Below are 16,984 nucleotides of genomic sequence, written 5' to 3'. Positions count from 1 at the left end.
GGAGGTTCCTCAGAAACCAAAAACTGAGTTGCCATATGATCCAGCAATCCCACTTCTGGGCATATATCCCTAGAAAACCATAATTTGAAGACACATACACCCTTATATTCATAGCAGCACTATTGACAGTAGAAACAACCTAAATGTCTATTGACAGTTGAATGGATAAAGAAGATGTGGTATATATACATATATTATATATATATATATATAAATGAAATATTACTCAGTCATAAAAAAGAATGAAATAATGCAATTCGCAGTACATGGATGGACATAGAGATTATCATACTAAGTGAAGTAAGTCAGAAAGAGAAAGACAAATGCCATATGATATCACTTATATGTGGAATCTAAAATGTGACAGAAATGAACTTATCTACCAAAAAGAAACAGACTCACAGACATAGAGAACAGACTTGTGGTTTCCAAGGGGTAGGGAGTTCAGGGGAGGGTAGCATTGAGTGTTTGGGACTAGCAGATGCAAACTATTATATAGAAAATGGATAAACAACAAGGTCCTATTGTATAGCACAGGGAAATATATTCAATATCCTGTAATAAACCATAAAGGAAAAGAATATGACAAAGCATATACATATGTATGTATAACTGAATCACTTTGCTGTACACCAGAAACTAGCACATTATAAATCATTTTATACCTCAATAAAAAAGAAACAAAAAGATTATTTTATTTTTTGCTTGTTAATGTATGAAATTAGCAGTCCCTCTAGATGTCTTAAAATATGTGTGTGTATATATATTATGTTTATATTATATATGCACGCATATATGTAAGTATAAATAGTACAATATATAGGACATATCATATAAATATAATACATAATTATAAATATATAATTAAACACATATTTTTATATAATACAAATATTTTAAATACTAAATTGTTTTATAAATATATAATTTATAAATATATACATATTTTAAAAATTGTATATATATTTCTTTCTGATCCAATAATCAAGGTTGAGGGATGATTATATTTGTAAAACCAATATAATATTTGAGAAATAATAAAACATTTATGGAGTTTCAGATATGTTCTGAACATACTACTGGGGCTTTTATGTATTTATTTACTTTAACCTCATAACAAACGGTTTTATAATATAGGTATTATTATATCAATTTTTACAGGCATAAATTACATGTTTGTCAGTGTCTGTGGTGACTGGACTTGAATATGAGGCCTCCAAAGCACATGATCTTTCTACTCTGGTACACTCTTCTCACCTAAATGGTGGATCTAGGGCCTCTATACATTTAAACTCACTTCAAGTCAACAAACATTTATCACTCACCAACATAAGAAAAACACGATTGTAGGTATAGGTTTGCTATATGAGGCCTTTTTGAAAAAATTGGTCAATTACTGTTTCCTAAACACATACATACACACAGACACAAACTTCTCTGTGTTTGGCTAGCTTAGATCTTCTCACAACTTGTAGACTTAAAATATATTATGAATGTATATTTATGTGTATACTTGAAAGTATTGTAAGGGTCTGAGTAATTTTACGGATCACCTAGTTAGCCCTCATTTTACATATTAGTTGAGAGCAAGAGAGATGGCTAATGTGAATCCTCAAAATACTCCTATTTCTTTTTTTTTTTCTTTTTCTTTTTTTTCCTATTTCTTAATATAGTAGATTTTGCCCTCAGGATTATCTCCATATTAGAGGATAACTTAGCAAAACAGCATTTTTTTTTACTGTCTATTATTTCCCAAAGCCTTGCTATTAAATATTGCCATAAGTACCAGTTACTTTATTTTATATTATTTTATTAATTTTGAAAATTTACGAATATTTTTAAGAACCAGTACTAATTTGGATAAATTATTGTTCAAGTATATCAGACAAACTTCAAAAAATCCTATTGCATTTTCCCTACACAACTCAGAAAATAATTGTATGACTAAAAGAAAACCAGCACATTGGTTCTTTTGCTAAAAAAGCCGGATAGTTAAGAAAATAAATATACATTTACATTACTTGTATGAAAAAGGGTGCAAATAAGCTAATTTACTACAATATAAACTTGTATTCTAAAACATTTACCACTGTACTGTGCAACTTATAAATGAGACTTTTATTAAGCATTGGTCTATTCTGACTAGTACTTTCCTTTTTATTTTAAAAAACTTTGTGTAAATAGATTTCACATATCTCCTCTTTCTCCCTGTATTCCAAGAGGAAGGAATATAATAGGGTTGAACTGTCCTTTTATTTTTCAGAACTGAATTAGCACAATTTTAACCGGGCTAAGTATAGCTGGGTGAAGTCATCAGAAAATGCCAGACCTAATTTTAGCTCACATTTTCAACTTTCTATCCTAATCCTCAAAATAAATTTTAAAAGTCATTTTTGACTTATTTAAATTTCACATTATTCCTTCTCACTTCTGGTAGAGGTGATAATGAGCAGTGAAACCATCAAAAGAAAGGTAGTAGGATTGAGGAGAAGATGAAATGAAAGGCGTGGAAAGTCCAAAAAGTGGATCAGCAGTCAGTGAATAATGAACAGTTAACCAAATGTAGTTTATTGATTATATATATATGCCTTGCTCCCTGGAGTCAGTCCCTGAGAGACTTGAAAGAAGGGAGAGTGGGCTTTGCAGAGAATAAAGCAATTGCAACCTTATAAATTAGCATAGAAATTAGGTCAGGGACAAAACAAACCCACTGAAGGAGAGAAATCATTTGAAATTTCATTTTAGGGCACTGATCCTATGTCCTGTATCCTTCAGATACCTATTCTTCACTCTCACAGTGTTACACTCGGAAAAGCTTAATGAAAACTTGTGCTTCTGTAATGTTTTTACATAGATCGACAGATCTTTTGCCTGGCTTTATAAAATCTCTTTTTATATGATTCTTTGAATTTAAGGTGGGATTGTTAAAAACTGCATGACTGTTCAGATCTCAGCATGCACTGAATTAGTGCTGTAGGGTCAATGAAATTCTTTGTTAATGATGTAAAAAGTCAACATTTCATAGGAGTATACCTATGATCACTAGCTTCTTCTGGGTATCTTTTTGGGAAGAGGGTATAGGTTGCTGACCTCAAATTCATTTACTGCTAACAGCTACCAATCATTGAGCACCTAACTTTTGCCAGGTGCATGGTGAGCATTATCTCTAATCTTTGCAAGGAGATTAATTAACCTGATCATTAACCTGCAAGTTAATAATCCCATTTTTAAGATGAGGAATTTGAGATTCTCAGAGGGTGGTAGGTTGCTTGAGGTCACACAGCCAGGAATTGGGCCAAGTTAGGATTAAACAAGGAAAATTTGGGTAGTTTATTTTAATTTGGTGAATCTTTTCTCTGTGTATTGGGGTTAATCTAATATTCACTGAGGTAAGCACATATGCCGAGTGTTGAATATGTGAGTGTTATAAACAATGGGCAGAATCTGGCAACAACAGAATCACTCCCAAAATAACAAACGAATAATTGAAAAGTTGAATAATTATGAACTTCAATAAAAATGTACATGTCATATTTATTAAAAATATATTTTTTTCTTTCCTTATTTAGATAATCAAGAAAAGAAAGTGGATTTTGTAAATAAATTTTCATTAATGGTTTGGAATTATATGGCAATAAAATATTTATTTAGTGAAAGTAGTGTGCTTCTTGAGAAAAAATTATAAATATCTTAAAAGATCACCAATTCTTTTTTTTTTTAAAGATATTTTTTATTTCATACTCTTTCACTAATGTTCTTTGGAGATAAATCATTTCATTTATATGGACCTTAGTTTTCACAACTATAATAGTTGGAAGCTTGCCTAGATGATCTGTATGTAGTCTTCCAATTCTAAATTGTTCCACTAATTTGGATTCTTACAATAATTGCCCTTGCAATACATGCATGCTGCCAACAAGTAGCAGTAGAGACTACTAGTTCCTTTTTATCCCTAGTAGGGAGTGCATTTTGACATCAAACTTATCCATCAATATTACAACATGTTAGTATAACTATAAAATAACAAAGTAATCTGGTATTATTTCCTGTAAAGCAGAAGCTTTACACTGTGTCTGTGAATCGTATCAGAATCAACTGTAGGTTTTTTTATCCAGATTAATTTTATTTATGCCTTTGCTTTTATTTTTTTATTTTAATTTTATACCTTTATTGGAGTATAATTGCTTTACAATGGTGTGTTAGTTTCTACTTTATAACAAAGTGAATCAGGTATACATATACGTATGTTCCCATATCTCTTCCCTCCTGTGTCTCCCTCCCTCCCACCCTCCCTATCCCACCCCTCTAGGTGGTCACAAAGCACCGAGCTGATCTCCCTGTGCTATGTGGATACTTCCCACTAGCTATCTATTTTATGTTTGGTAGTGTATATATGTCCATGCCACTCTCTCACTTTGTCACAGCTTATCCTTCCCCCTCCCCATATCCTCAAGTCCATTCTCTAGTAGGTCTGTGTCTTTATTCCTGTCTTACCCATAGGTTCTTCATAACATTTTTTTTCTTAAATTCCATATATATGTAATTCCATATATATGTAAATTCCAAATATATATATAAATTCCATATAAGACAGTATTTGTCTTTCTCTTTCTGACTTACTTCACGCTGTATGACAGACTCTAGGTCCATCCACCTCATTACAAATAGCTCAATTTCATTTATTTTTATAGCTGAGTAATATTCCATTGTATATATGCACCACATCTTCTTTATCCATTCATCCGATGATGGACACTTAGATTGTTTCCATATTCTCACTATTGTAAATAGAGCTGCAATGAACATTTTGGTACATGACTCTTTTTGAATTACGGTTTTCTCAGGGTATATGCCCAGTGGTGGGATTGCTGGGTCATATGGTAGTTCTATTTGTAGATTTTTAAGGAACCTCCATACTGTTCTCCATAGTGGCTGTACCAATTCACATTCACACCAGCAGTGCAAGAGTGTTCCCTTTTCTCCACACCTTCTCCAGCATTTATGGTTTCTAGATTTTTTTGATGTTGGCCATTCTGACTGGTGTGAGATGATATCTCATAGTTTTGATTTGCATTTCTCTAATGATTAATGATGCTGAGCATTCTTTCATGTGTTTGTTGGCACTCTGTATATCTTCTTTGGAGAAATGTCTATTTAGGTCTTCTGCCCATTTTGGGATTGGGTTGTTTGTTTTTTTGTCATTGAGCTGCATGAGCTGCTTGTAAATTTTGGAGATTAATCCTTTGTCAGTTGCTTCATTGGCAAATATTTTCTCCCATTCTGAGGGTTGTCTTTTGGTCTTGTTTATGGTTTCCTTTGCTGTGCAAAAGCTTTGAAGTTTCATTAGGTCCCATTTGTTTATTTTTGTTTTTAATTTCCATTTCTCTAGGAGGTGGGTCAAAAAGGATCTTGCTGTGATTTATGTCATAGAGTGTTCTGCCTATGTTTTCCTCTAAGAGTTTGATAGTGTCTGGCCTTACATTTAGGTCTTTAATCCATTTTGAGCTTATTTTTGTGTATGGTGTTAGGAAGTGATCTAATCTCATACTTTCACATGTAGCTGTCCAGTTTTCCCAGCACCACGTATTGAAGAGGCTGTCCTTTCTCCACTTTACATTCCTGCCTCCTTTATCAAAGATAAGGTGACCATATGTGCGTGGGTTTACCTCTGGGTTTTCTATCTTGTTCCATTCATCTATATTTCTGTTTTTGTGCCAGTACCATACTATCTTGATTGCTGTAGCTTTGTAGTATAGTCTGAAATCAGGGAGCCTGTTTCCTCCAGCTCCGTTTTTTGTTCTCAAGATTGCTTTGGCTATTCGGGGTCTTTCGTGTTTCCATACAAATTGTGAAATTGTTTGTTCTAGTTCTGTGAAAAATGTCAGTGGTAGTTTGATAGGGATTGCATTGAATCTGTAGATTGCTTTGGGTAGTAGAGTCATTTTCACAATGTTGATTCTTACAATCCAAGAACATGGTATATCTCTCCATCTATTTGTATCATCCTTAATTTCTTTCATCAGTCTCTTATAATTTTCTGCATACAGGTATTTTTTCTCCTTAGGTAGGTTTATTCCTAGATATTTTATACTTTTTGTTGCAATGGTAAATGGGAGTGTTTTCTTGATTTCACTTTCAGATTTTTCATCATTAGTGTATAGGAATGCCAGAGATTTCTGTGCATTAGTTTTGTATCCTGCTACTTTACCAAATTCATTGATTAGCTCTAGTAGTTTTCTGGTAGCATCTTTAGGATTCTTTATGTATAGTATCATGTCATTTGCAAACAGTGACAGCTTTACTTTTTCTTTTCAAATTTGGATTCCTTTTATTTCTTTTCTTCTCTGATTGATGTGGCTAAAACTTCCAAAACTATGTTGAATAAGAGTGGTGAGAGTGGGCACCCTTGTCTTTTTCCTGATCTTAGTGGAAATGCTTTCAGTTTTTCACCATTGAGGACGACATTGGCTGTGGGTTCCTCATATATGGCCTTTATTATGTTGAGGGAAGTTCCCTCTATGCCTACTTTCTGCAGGATTTTTATCATAAATGGGTGTTGAATTTTGTTGAAAGCTTTCTCTGCATCTATTGAGATGACCATATGGTTTTTCTCCTTCAATTTGTTAATATTGTGTATCACATTGATTGATTTGTGTATATTGAAGAATCTTTGCATTCCTGGAATAAACCCCACTTGATCATGTTGTATGATCCTTCTAATGTGTTGTTGGAGCCTGTTTGCCAGTATTTTGTTGAGGATTTTTGCATCTATGTTCGTCAGTGTTATTGGCCTGTAGTTTTCTTTCTTTGTGACATCCTTGTCTGGTTTTGGTATCAGGCTGATGGTGGCCTCATAGAATGAGTTTGGGAGTGTTCCTCCCTCTGCTATATTTTGGAAGAGTTTGAGAAGGATAGGTGTTAGCTCTCCTTTAAATGTTTGATAGAATTCGCCTGTGAAGCCTTCTGGTCCTGGGCTTTTGTTTGTTGGAAGATTTTTTTTTTTTTTTTTTTTTTTTTTTTGCTATACTCGGGCCTCTTGCTGCTGTGGCCTCTCCCGTTGCGGAGCACAGGCTCCGGATGTGCAGGCTCAGCGGCCATGGCTCACGGGCCCAGCCGCTCCACGGCATGTGGGATCTTCCCGGACCGGGGCACGAACCCGTGTCCCCTGCATCGGCAGGCAGACTCTCAACCACTGCACCACCAGGGAAGCCCCTTGTTGGAAGATTTTTAAACACAGTTTCAATTTCAGTGCTTGTGATTGGTCTGTTCCTATTTTCTATTTCCTCCTGATTCAGTCTTGGCAGGTTGTGCCTTTCTAAGAATTTGTCCATTTCTTCCAGGTTGTCCATTTTATTGGCATAGAGTTGCTTGTAGTAATCTCTCATGATCTTTTGTATTTCTGCAGTGTCAGTTGTTACTTCTCCTTTTTCATTTCTAATTCTATTGATTTTAGTCTTCCTGTCTTTCTTGATGAGTCTGCTTAATGGTTTATCAATTTTGTCTATCTTCTCAAAGAACCAGCTTTTAGTTTTATTCACCTTTGCTATTGTTTCCTTCATTTCTCTTTCATTTATTTCTTATCTGATCTTTATGATTTCTTTCCTTCTGCTAACTTCGGGGTATTTTTGTTCTTCTTTCTCTAATTGCTTTAGGTGCAAGGTTAGGTTATTTATTCGAGATGTTTCCTGGTTCTTAAGGTAGGATTGTATTGCTATAAACTTCCCTCTTAGAACTGCTTTTGCTGCATCCCATAGTTCTTGGGCCATTGTATCTCCATTGTCATTTGATTCTAGGTATTTTTTGATTTCCTCTTTGATTTCTTCAGTGATCACTTCGTTATTAAGTAGTGTATTGTTTAGCCTCCATGTGTTTGTATGTTTTACAGATCTTTTCATGTAATTGATATCTAGTCTCATAGCATTGTGGTCGGAAAAGATACTTGATACAATTTCAATTTTCTTAAATTTACCAAGGCTTGATTTGTGACCCAGGATATAATCTATTATGGATAATGTTCCATGAGCACTTGAGAAAAATGTGTATTTTGTTGTTTTTGGATGTAATGTCCTATAAATATCAATTAAGTCCATCTTGTTTAATGTATCATTTAAAGCTTATGTTTCCTTATTTATTTTCATTTTGGATGATCTGTCCATTGGTGAAAGTGCGGTGTTAAAGTCCCCTGCTATGAACGTGTTTCTGTCGATTTCCCCTTTTATGGCTGTTAGTATTTGCCTTATGTATTGATTTGCTCCTATGTTGGGTGCATGAATATTTACAATTGTTATATCTTCTTCTTGGATTGATCCCTCGATCATTATGTAGTGTTCTTCTTTGTCTTTTTTAATAGTCTTTATTTTAAAGTCTACTTTTTCTGATATGAGAATTGCTACTCCAGCTTTCTTTTGGTTTCCATTTGCATGGAATATCTTTCTCCATCCCCACACTTTCAGTCTGTATGTGTCTCTAGGTCTGAAGTGGGTCTCTTGTAGACAGGATATATATGGGTCTTGTTTTTGTATCCATTCAGCCAGTCTGTGTCTTTGGTGGGAGCATTTAATCCATTTACATTTAAGGTAATTATCAATATGTATGTTCCTATTCCCATTTTCTTAATTGTTTTGGGATTGTTAATATAGGTCTTTTCCTTCTCTTGTGTTTCTTGCCTAGAGAAGGTCCTTTAGAATTTGTTGTAAAGCTGGTTTGGTGTTGCTGAACTCTCTCAGCTTTTGCTTGTCTGTAAAGGTTTTAATTTCTCCATCAAATCTGAATGAGATCCTTGCTGGGTAGAGTAACTTTGGTTGTAGGTTTTTATCCTTCATCACTTTAAATATGTCCTGCCAGTCCCTTCTGGCTTGCAGAGTTTCTGCTGAAAGATCAGCTGTTAACCTTATGGGGATTCCGTTGTCTGTTATTTGTTGTTTTTCCCTTGCTGCTCTTAATATGTATTCTTTGTATTTAATTTTTGGCAGTTTGATTATTATGTGTCTTGATGTCTTTCTCCTTGGATTTATCCTGTATGGGACTCTCTGTGCTTCCTGGACTTGATTAACTATTTCCTTTCCCATATTAGGGAAGTTTTCAACTATAATCTCTTGAAATATTTTCTTAGTCCCTTTCTTTTTCTCTTCTTCTTCTGGAACCGCTATAATTCGAATGTTGGTGTGTTTAATGTTGTCCCAGAGGTCTCTGAGACTGTCCTCAGTTCTTTTCATTCTTTTTTCTTTATTCTGCTCTGCAGTAGTTATTTCCACTATTTTATCTTTCAGGTCACTTATCCGTTCTGCCTCAGTTATTCTGCTATTGATCCCTTCTAGAGTATTTTTAATTTCATATATTGTGTTGTTCATCATTGCTTGTTTGCCCTTTAGCTCTTTTAGGTCCTTGTTAAATGTTTCTTGCATTTTCTCTATTCTATTTCCAAGGTTTTGGATCATCTTTACTGTTATTATTCTGAATGCTTTTTCAGGTAGACTGCCTATTTCCTCTTCATTTGTTAGGTCTGGTGGGTTTTTATCTTGCTCCTTCATCTGCTGTGTGTTTTTCTGTCTTCTCATTTTGCTTATCCTACTGTGTTTGGGGTCTCCTTTTTGCAGGCTGCACGTTTGTAGTTCCCCTTGTTTTCGGTGTCTGTCCCCAGTGGCTAAAGTTGGTTCAGTGGGTTGTGTAGGTTTCCTGGTGGAGGGGACTAGTGTCTGTGTTCTGGTGGATGAGGCTGGATCTTTTCTTTCTGGTGGGTAGGTCCACGTCTGGTGGTGTGTTTTGGGGTGTCTATGGACTTATTATGATTTTAGGCAACCTCTCTGCTAATGGGTGGGGTTGTGTTCCTGTCTTGCTAGTTGTTTGGCATACGGTGTCCAGCACTGCAGCTGGCTGGTCGTTGAGTGAAGCTGGGTGTTGGTGTTGAGATGGAGATCTCTGGGATATTTTCACCATTTGATATTATGTGGAGCTGGGAGGTCTCTTGTGGACCAGTGTCCTGAAGTTGGCTCTCCCACCTCAGAGGCACAGCACTGACTCCTGGCTGCAGCACCAAGAGCCTTTCATCCACACGGCTCAGAAAAAAAGGGAGAAAAAGTAGAAAGAAAGAAAGAAAGAAAGAGGATAAAAGAAAATAAAATAAAGTTATTAAAATAATAAAAAAAATTATGAAGAAAAAAATTTTTTAAGTAAAAAAAAAAAGAAAAATGGATGGGTAGAACCCTAGGACAAATGGTGAAAGCAAAGCTATACAGACAAAATCTCACACAGAAGCATACACATACACACTCACAAAAAGAGGAAAAGGGGAAAAAATCTTAAATCTTGCTCTCAAAGTCCACCTCCTCAATTTGGGATGATTTGTTGCCTATTCAGGTATTCCAGGGATGCAGGGTACATCAGGTTAATTGTGGAGATTTAATCTGCTGATCCTGAGGCTGCTGGGAGAGATTTCCCTTTCTCTTCGTTTGCCCAGCTCCCGGGGTTTAGCTTTGGATTTGGCCCCGCCTCTGCTTGTAGGTCACAGGAGGGTGTCCGTTCTTTGCTCAGACAGGATGGGGTTAAAGGAGCCGCTGATTTGGGGGCTCTGGCTCACTCAGGCCGGGGAGAATGAGGGGTACGGAGTGCGGGGCGAACCTGCAGTGGCAGAGACCGGCGTGACGTTGCACCAGACGCGCGCCGTGCGTTCTCCCGGGGAAGTTGTCCCTGGATACCAGGACCGTGGCAGTGGTGCGCTGCACAGGCTCCCCAGAAGGGAGGTGTGGAGAGTGACCTGTGCTCGCACACAGGCTTCTTGGTGGCAGCAGCAGCAGCCTTAGTGTCTCATGCCCGTCTCTGGGGTCCGCGCTGTTAGCCACGGCTCGCACCCGTCTCTGGAGCTCCTTTAAGCAACACTCTTAATCCCCTCTCCTTGCGCACCAGGAAACAAAGAAAATGTCTCTTGCCTCTTTGGCAGCTCCAGACTTTTCCCGGACTCCCTGCCGGCTAGCCGTGGTGCACTAACCCCTTCAGGCTGTGTTCACGCCGCCAGTCCTCTCCCTGCGCTCCGACCGAAGCCCGAGCCTCAGCTCCCAGCCCCGCCTGCCCCAGAAGATGAGCAGAGAAGCCTTTTGGGCTGATGAGTGCTGGTCGGCACCAATACTCTGTGCGGAAATCTCTCCGCTTTGCCCTCTTCACCCCTGTTGCTGCGCTCTCCTCCGCAGCTCCGAAGCTTCCCCCCTCCGCCACCCGCAGTCTCCGCCCGTGAAGGGGCTTCTAGTGTGCGGAAACCTTTCCTCCTTCACAGCTCCGTCCCACTGGTGCAGGTCCCGTCCCTATTCTTTTGTCTCTGTTTATTCTTTTTTCTTTTGCCCTACCCAGGTACGTGGGGAGTTTCTTGCCTTTTGGGAGGTCTGAGGTCTTCTGCCAGCCTTCAGTAGGTGTTCTGTAGGAGTTGTTCCACGTGTACCTGTATCTCTGATGTATCTGTGGGGAGGAAGGTGATCTCCACGTCTTACTATTCTGCCATCTTCCCCTTCACCTGACCACCACTTCTTAATCATAGATAATATTTAAATCTGGTCAAGATGATATCAACTGTTTTTAGAATTAATAATTATAGTTTTTGGTGGATTGCTCCTCTTTATGGATGAATAACTTCTTCATTTACTGGATATAATTGGGACATCAGTAATAGTAATTGGCTGTTAGTGACAAAATTGTGTTAGTAACTTTATTTTAAATACTCATATGCTCTTTTAGGATTTAAAATAACTCAAACAAGTGTAAATAAGTTAAACATTACTAGACTAATGTTTGTTAATACCCATAATTTAGATTTTGAGCAATTTAACACTCACAGAGACAAAACAGGAAAGAAAGCTAGAAAGGAAAAAGAGATTGAGAGATTGATGTGAGAAGCAAACTTTTTTATGGTATTTTTGTCTTAATAAAAGGATTAAGAATTCGTTGAATGCATTGTAAATATGACATACATTCTCTATAGAAGCAATTTTCCTTTCTCTAAATGTGGATATATATTGTACACTTTCTTTGGTGTGGGGGGAAAAACATTAAAACACAGTTAGTGCTACTTCCATATTCCAAAACCTCTTTTTTTAAAAAACACTGAATCTATTAAAGTCCTGCCAGAGCTTGTTAAACTATGCAGTAATGATGATAAAAGGCATTTTACACACAATATCCACCACTCATAAAACTGAGAAACCTCAGGTATCCTTGTTACCTGTGAGCGTGAATATTTTAGCATTTCTGTGGGATTTCTGGATCAAGATTGATCCCAGGTGTCATCTCCATATATGCGTGTAATAGGTAAGAGAAGCTCTTCTAGACTAGACACGTGTCCTTTGAATCAGCATCAAATGGCTCTCCAAGGTGTTAAAGCACAACCTACAGTTAACCTACTTAATAGTGCATAGCTTGAAAATGTCATATTCTAATTTTTTGTCTCTGCTGGATGGCAGAGACATCTAGCTTCTAGAGACTGTTGGTCCAGTGAGAACTGCTAATCCACTTGTTTCTTTCCTTGGTCATTACATTCTTCACTAAGTTCAGCAAAATGAAAATAATATAAAAATACTTTGCTCCTCCAGGGAAAATGTTTCCTTTTATTGCTTTCAGTAATAGTTCTTTTCATTTTTGGCTCTACTTTCAACCATGAGAGAGAGCAATATATGAGCAACTTAATGGAAATGAAGATCTTAGAGTTGCTTTCCCCACAGAGTAAATACCTTTGGGTAAGGAGTGACTCTCTTTTATTCTTCCTGTGGTCTATGGTATATTTTTCTTATCTGCAAAGTATAGGAAATAATACCTTTCTCTGATGTCATGAGGATTAACTAAAAAGTATGTCTGTAAAGAGCTTAAATTTCTGAAGCAAAAAAGAATTTTTTTATTTCACTCCCAGGGTTGGAGATGAATTCAAATGGTCTTCAATTCCAGAGCTTGATAGATAAAGCTCTAATCAGAGAATTACAGGAGAATCCTGCAGTAATCTTTTATAATCTTCACTAGTGTTTCTCTCTACCCTCTCCTACTTCTTTCTCTTACCTAGCTAGTATTTCCTTCTGTATAATAGAAAAAAATCATTGTCCCTAAAAATGAATGGTGTCATTTATAAGTCAGCAACTGGAATATTTGTCAACATGCAAATATTTCACATGACAAAAATATTACATATCCTAGTAGAAATATTTTATATGAAAGCAAAATGTGAGACTTTGTTTTTTAATTTGTGATGGTAGGCATTGCAGAAAGGTTAACTCACTGCTAGTTAAATCTGGGTTTTATGACAGGTAGAATGTTCTAGAATTTAAAATCTATTAAGTGAGGGGTTATATATACTACTACTTTTAATAGGAATTAAAACTGTTTTATCTCATTTCCATAAAGTCTTGCTGACAATCATAAAATAACTAGATATTGTTGTTATCCCAGTTATAGATGAGGAAACTGAGACACGGTGAGTATACGAGCCAAATTAGGCAGGATTATATGCAGTAACAAATTCCAACCCTCAGCAGCTTAACGAGGGGAGTCAGATTTGAACACAGAATAATTTCAACAGAAAGTTTTAGTAGCTTGTCCAAGTTCCAATAGCTGGTAAGTAATGGAACTGGAATTCAAATCCAGACAAACTGGCTCCAGAGCCAGCACTCCTAACAACATTACTATTGTTAGTATCTGATAAGATAACATTTTATGACCTTTATTTCTCATTCCAAATTATAAACTTATTAACTAACTTTTGAGTTATTTATTCCAAATATCAATTGCGTTCAAACCAAAAAAGTAATGACTTCTTAAAAAATCATAGCTTTACTCTCATCTAATACACATCCATGAGTACAGCTATTGAATATGTTCTCAATAAATAGTGTATATATAAATATCATATATTTATCACTAATATATAAATATATATGGTATTTACAACTAATAGCAATAACTGACTGGTCCAATGTCTGTCTGGTTTACCTGACTTTTTAAAGGAGTACATCTTAATTGCTCATTCTCTTCAGATTCTTAAATACCACACTATATCAGTTACTTTATAAGGTTATTAGTCAAGAAGGAGGACAAAGCATTCAGGACATTCTACCCATACCCTAGGGCTACAGAAATTTTTTTCCTCAGCCTATTAAAAAACAAACAGTGTTTTAGTCACTCTAAGCATGAACCAATTTTTTGTCTAGTGTCCTAAGTAAATAGCAGAGGGATTTCAGATTTTCTATATTATAATTTACATACACTCTGCAAAAGCTACAAATGCAGAAGTTTGATTTTCCTATCCATACCTTTAGTCTAGTCAGCGAAAATAAAAAAATAAAATATACATTAGATTTCAGAAGATCTTCTTGTTATTGTCTGTTCAATAGCAAATAAAATGAGGATCATAAAGTCTTGAAGAAGATGCTGAATTTCTTGTGGGAATGGATAGAAATGCTCTCTGGTGTGCTAAATTCATTCCAAGGAGTGCTTACTGGGGAAAGAAAGACATTTTATTGTCAAAGGAGTTTCAGATATACATAAAGTTACAAAATTGTATGGACCTGATAGAAAAAGTATATGAAGTAATGAAATAAATAAATTAGGATATTGAAGGTCCTTTTATTTTGTGCTTACAGATTGGTGTCTTTCTTTTGATTTGCATTAAATTTTAACCAATTATTTTATTATACTGTGAGAAAAAAAATATTGAGACCATTGACAAAAATGTAATGTCATATATTGAGTTTAATAAAACCCCTTAAGAATACAAAATAGAATTAATTTAGATAAACTCATATTTGGTTTGTATCATTTGTAAAGTTAGAATTACCTATTAGATTTATACACATTTAGAGTCATAAGATGTCTTAGGGTCCAGTTAGTGTCATATACCTCTCATTCCATATATGGGGAAACTAGACTTAGAGAAGTGATGGTCATGCCACTAAGTATCTAACTAATGGCTAGGTAGGTGTAGTTAGTCTATTTACTGATATAATGCTACATATTTATCTTTTACCTTTCATTAAATTACAGTCCTATAAATTTTTAATTTTGGATATTATGATCTGTTTATAATTAAACATGAAGATGCCTACCATAAATGCCTTAAATTTCACAGAATAAACAACAAAAGCTTTGAAGCAATGCATAAGTGAACTTACAGAGGCATATAATGAATTAGGAGCTAATTTTAATTTGACATTATAATGAATTTAGCTGTGAATTTAGAAGGCTCAATTGGTCTCTCACATTCTTAATCCATGTATTACAATGCCATTTTTGTCATTTCAAAGAAGAAATACTTCCTTCTTGTGGGGTCTATGAGATTATGACATGAACAATTGCATAACATAGCTTTTTAATGAAAAACTATATTATAATTATAAACTTGTATATTTTTATAACAAAGCAATTTTTATCAGCAGATCTAGGGTTCTTTTTTAATATTATTCTAATATCTGCTAGTCTACATTCCTTCAGAAAAATTATTATTATTGTTGCAGTGCAATGCTCTACAGTAGGAGGCTTTCTAATTTTATCAGTCAACAATGAATATGTAACAACAGTTAAAATGGATATGGAATATTAATATTATATTGAACTTTACCTGCTCACAGATTTCTATTCTTCTTTATTTGAGTCTGTTATAAACTATTCTCAGTTTGGGCTGGCATAGAATCCTGTAGGTTGGCATAAAATCCTGAATAAGAAGAAGATGGATTTTAGCTCTGATTCTCTCTAACCATGTCTATGACCTTGATCAGATCATTTGTCTTTCTTATGTGCTGAATTTTTATATTTTATTTAAAATTGTGTTGGATTGAGTAAGCTCTAACTTTTTTTACTTGTATTAAAAATTCTGAATCTGAGTCTATACAACACATTTTATGATTTAAATAGACAACAGTGAAAAATAGAATAACTTTGTTTTATGAATCTGCCATTTTTCCTTATATTACACTAGCTAAAGGACAACTGATTCTTAAATTCTCATAGCCTTTGAAATTAGTTGGCCAAACTAATCTCATCACATTGTACTAAAACCCTAATCCTTTGTTGGAAACTCATGTTGGGCAGTAAGAAGCAACAGGCAGAACATATTGGTTCTTGGCTTAATCAAAGGGAGAAAAAGAAATACACTAAATTTTATTAGTAATCAGAGAAGTTAAAATCAAGACTATTTAGCTATTGAGGTGTGTTTATACTTGATAAATTGGTGAAAATTAAGAAGTCTAACAAAATCAAGTGTGTGTGAACATGTGAAACAGTAGGAATTCTCATATACTGCTGGTCTGCAGGCAGTAGATCAATTGATCCCACTGCTTTGGAAAATAACTTAGCACTGTTTGAAAATACTTACATATGTAAAACAGCCATATTTTTTAGAAAAAATGGAATTATGAACATACAGTTCAGACTAGCAGTTATATCTGAGAGGAAGACAGGGGGTGGCATAGGGAAGGAATAACGAGAGATTCAAGAGTAGTGGTTTTGTCTAGTTCTTGAGTGTGAGTTAATTTATTGTTTTTATTCAGAATTTATTTGTATGTGACATATTCTTTTTGGTATCAAACATTATATATTGTAGGCATTAACAAGTAATTAGAGCAAATATATACTTTTATAGAGTGACTCTCAACCTTTTGCCATTTTTCTCCTGGAAACCATTTATAAGAAATTTTGTATGAGAGTTAATTATTTTCTTCACAAAGGAAAAAAATATTATAATTGGGGAATAAATTAATATTCAATTACTTGGTATTAAAGATATTTGAGATCTAGTTGTATACAAAGGTGAATAATATTCAGCTTCTTTTCTGAAAGCAGAGAGACATCAAAATGATTATAATACCATGTCATGTGAGAGACACTTGCAAAGTGTTAATGGAAGCCCATAAAATAAATCCATTAAATCCTGGAGAATTTATGGAGGAAAATAAAAGAGGGCATTTAAAAGTTAAGAGTATTAAAAAGGAATTTACTAGACAGAAAAAGACATAGAGCAAACAGC

The sequence above is a fragment of the Grampus griseus genome (genome assembly GCF_964374135.1).
Source record: "Grampus griseus genome assembly, chromosome: 18".
In the NCBI taxonomy this organism is placed as follows: domain Eukaryota; kingdom Metazoa; phylum Chordata; class Mammalia; order Artiodactyla; family Delphinidae; genus Grampus; species Grampus griseus.
This window is presented reverse-complemented; position numbering follows the sequence as displayed.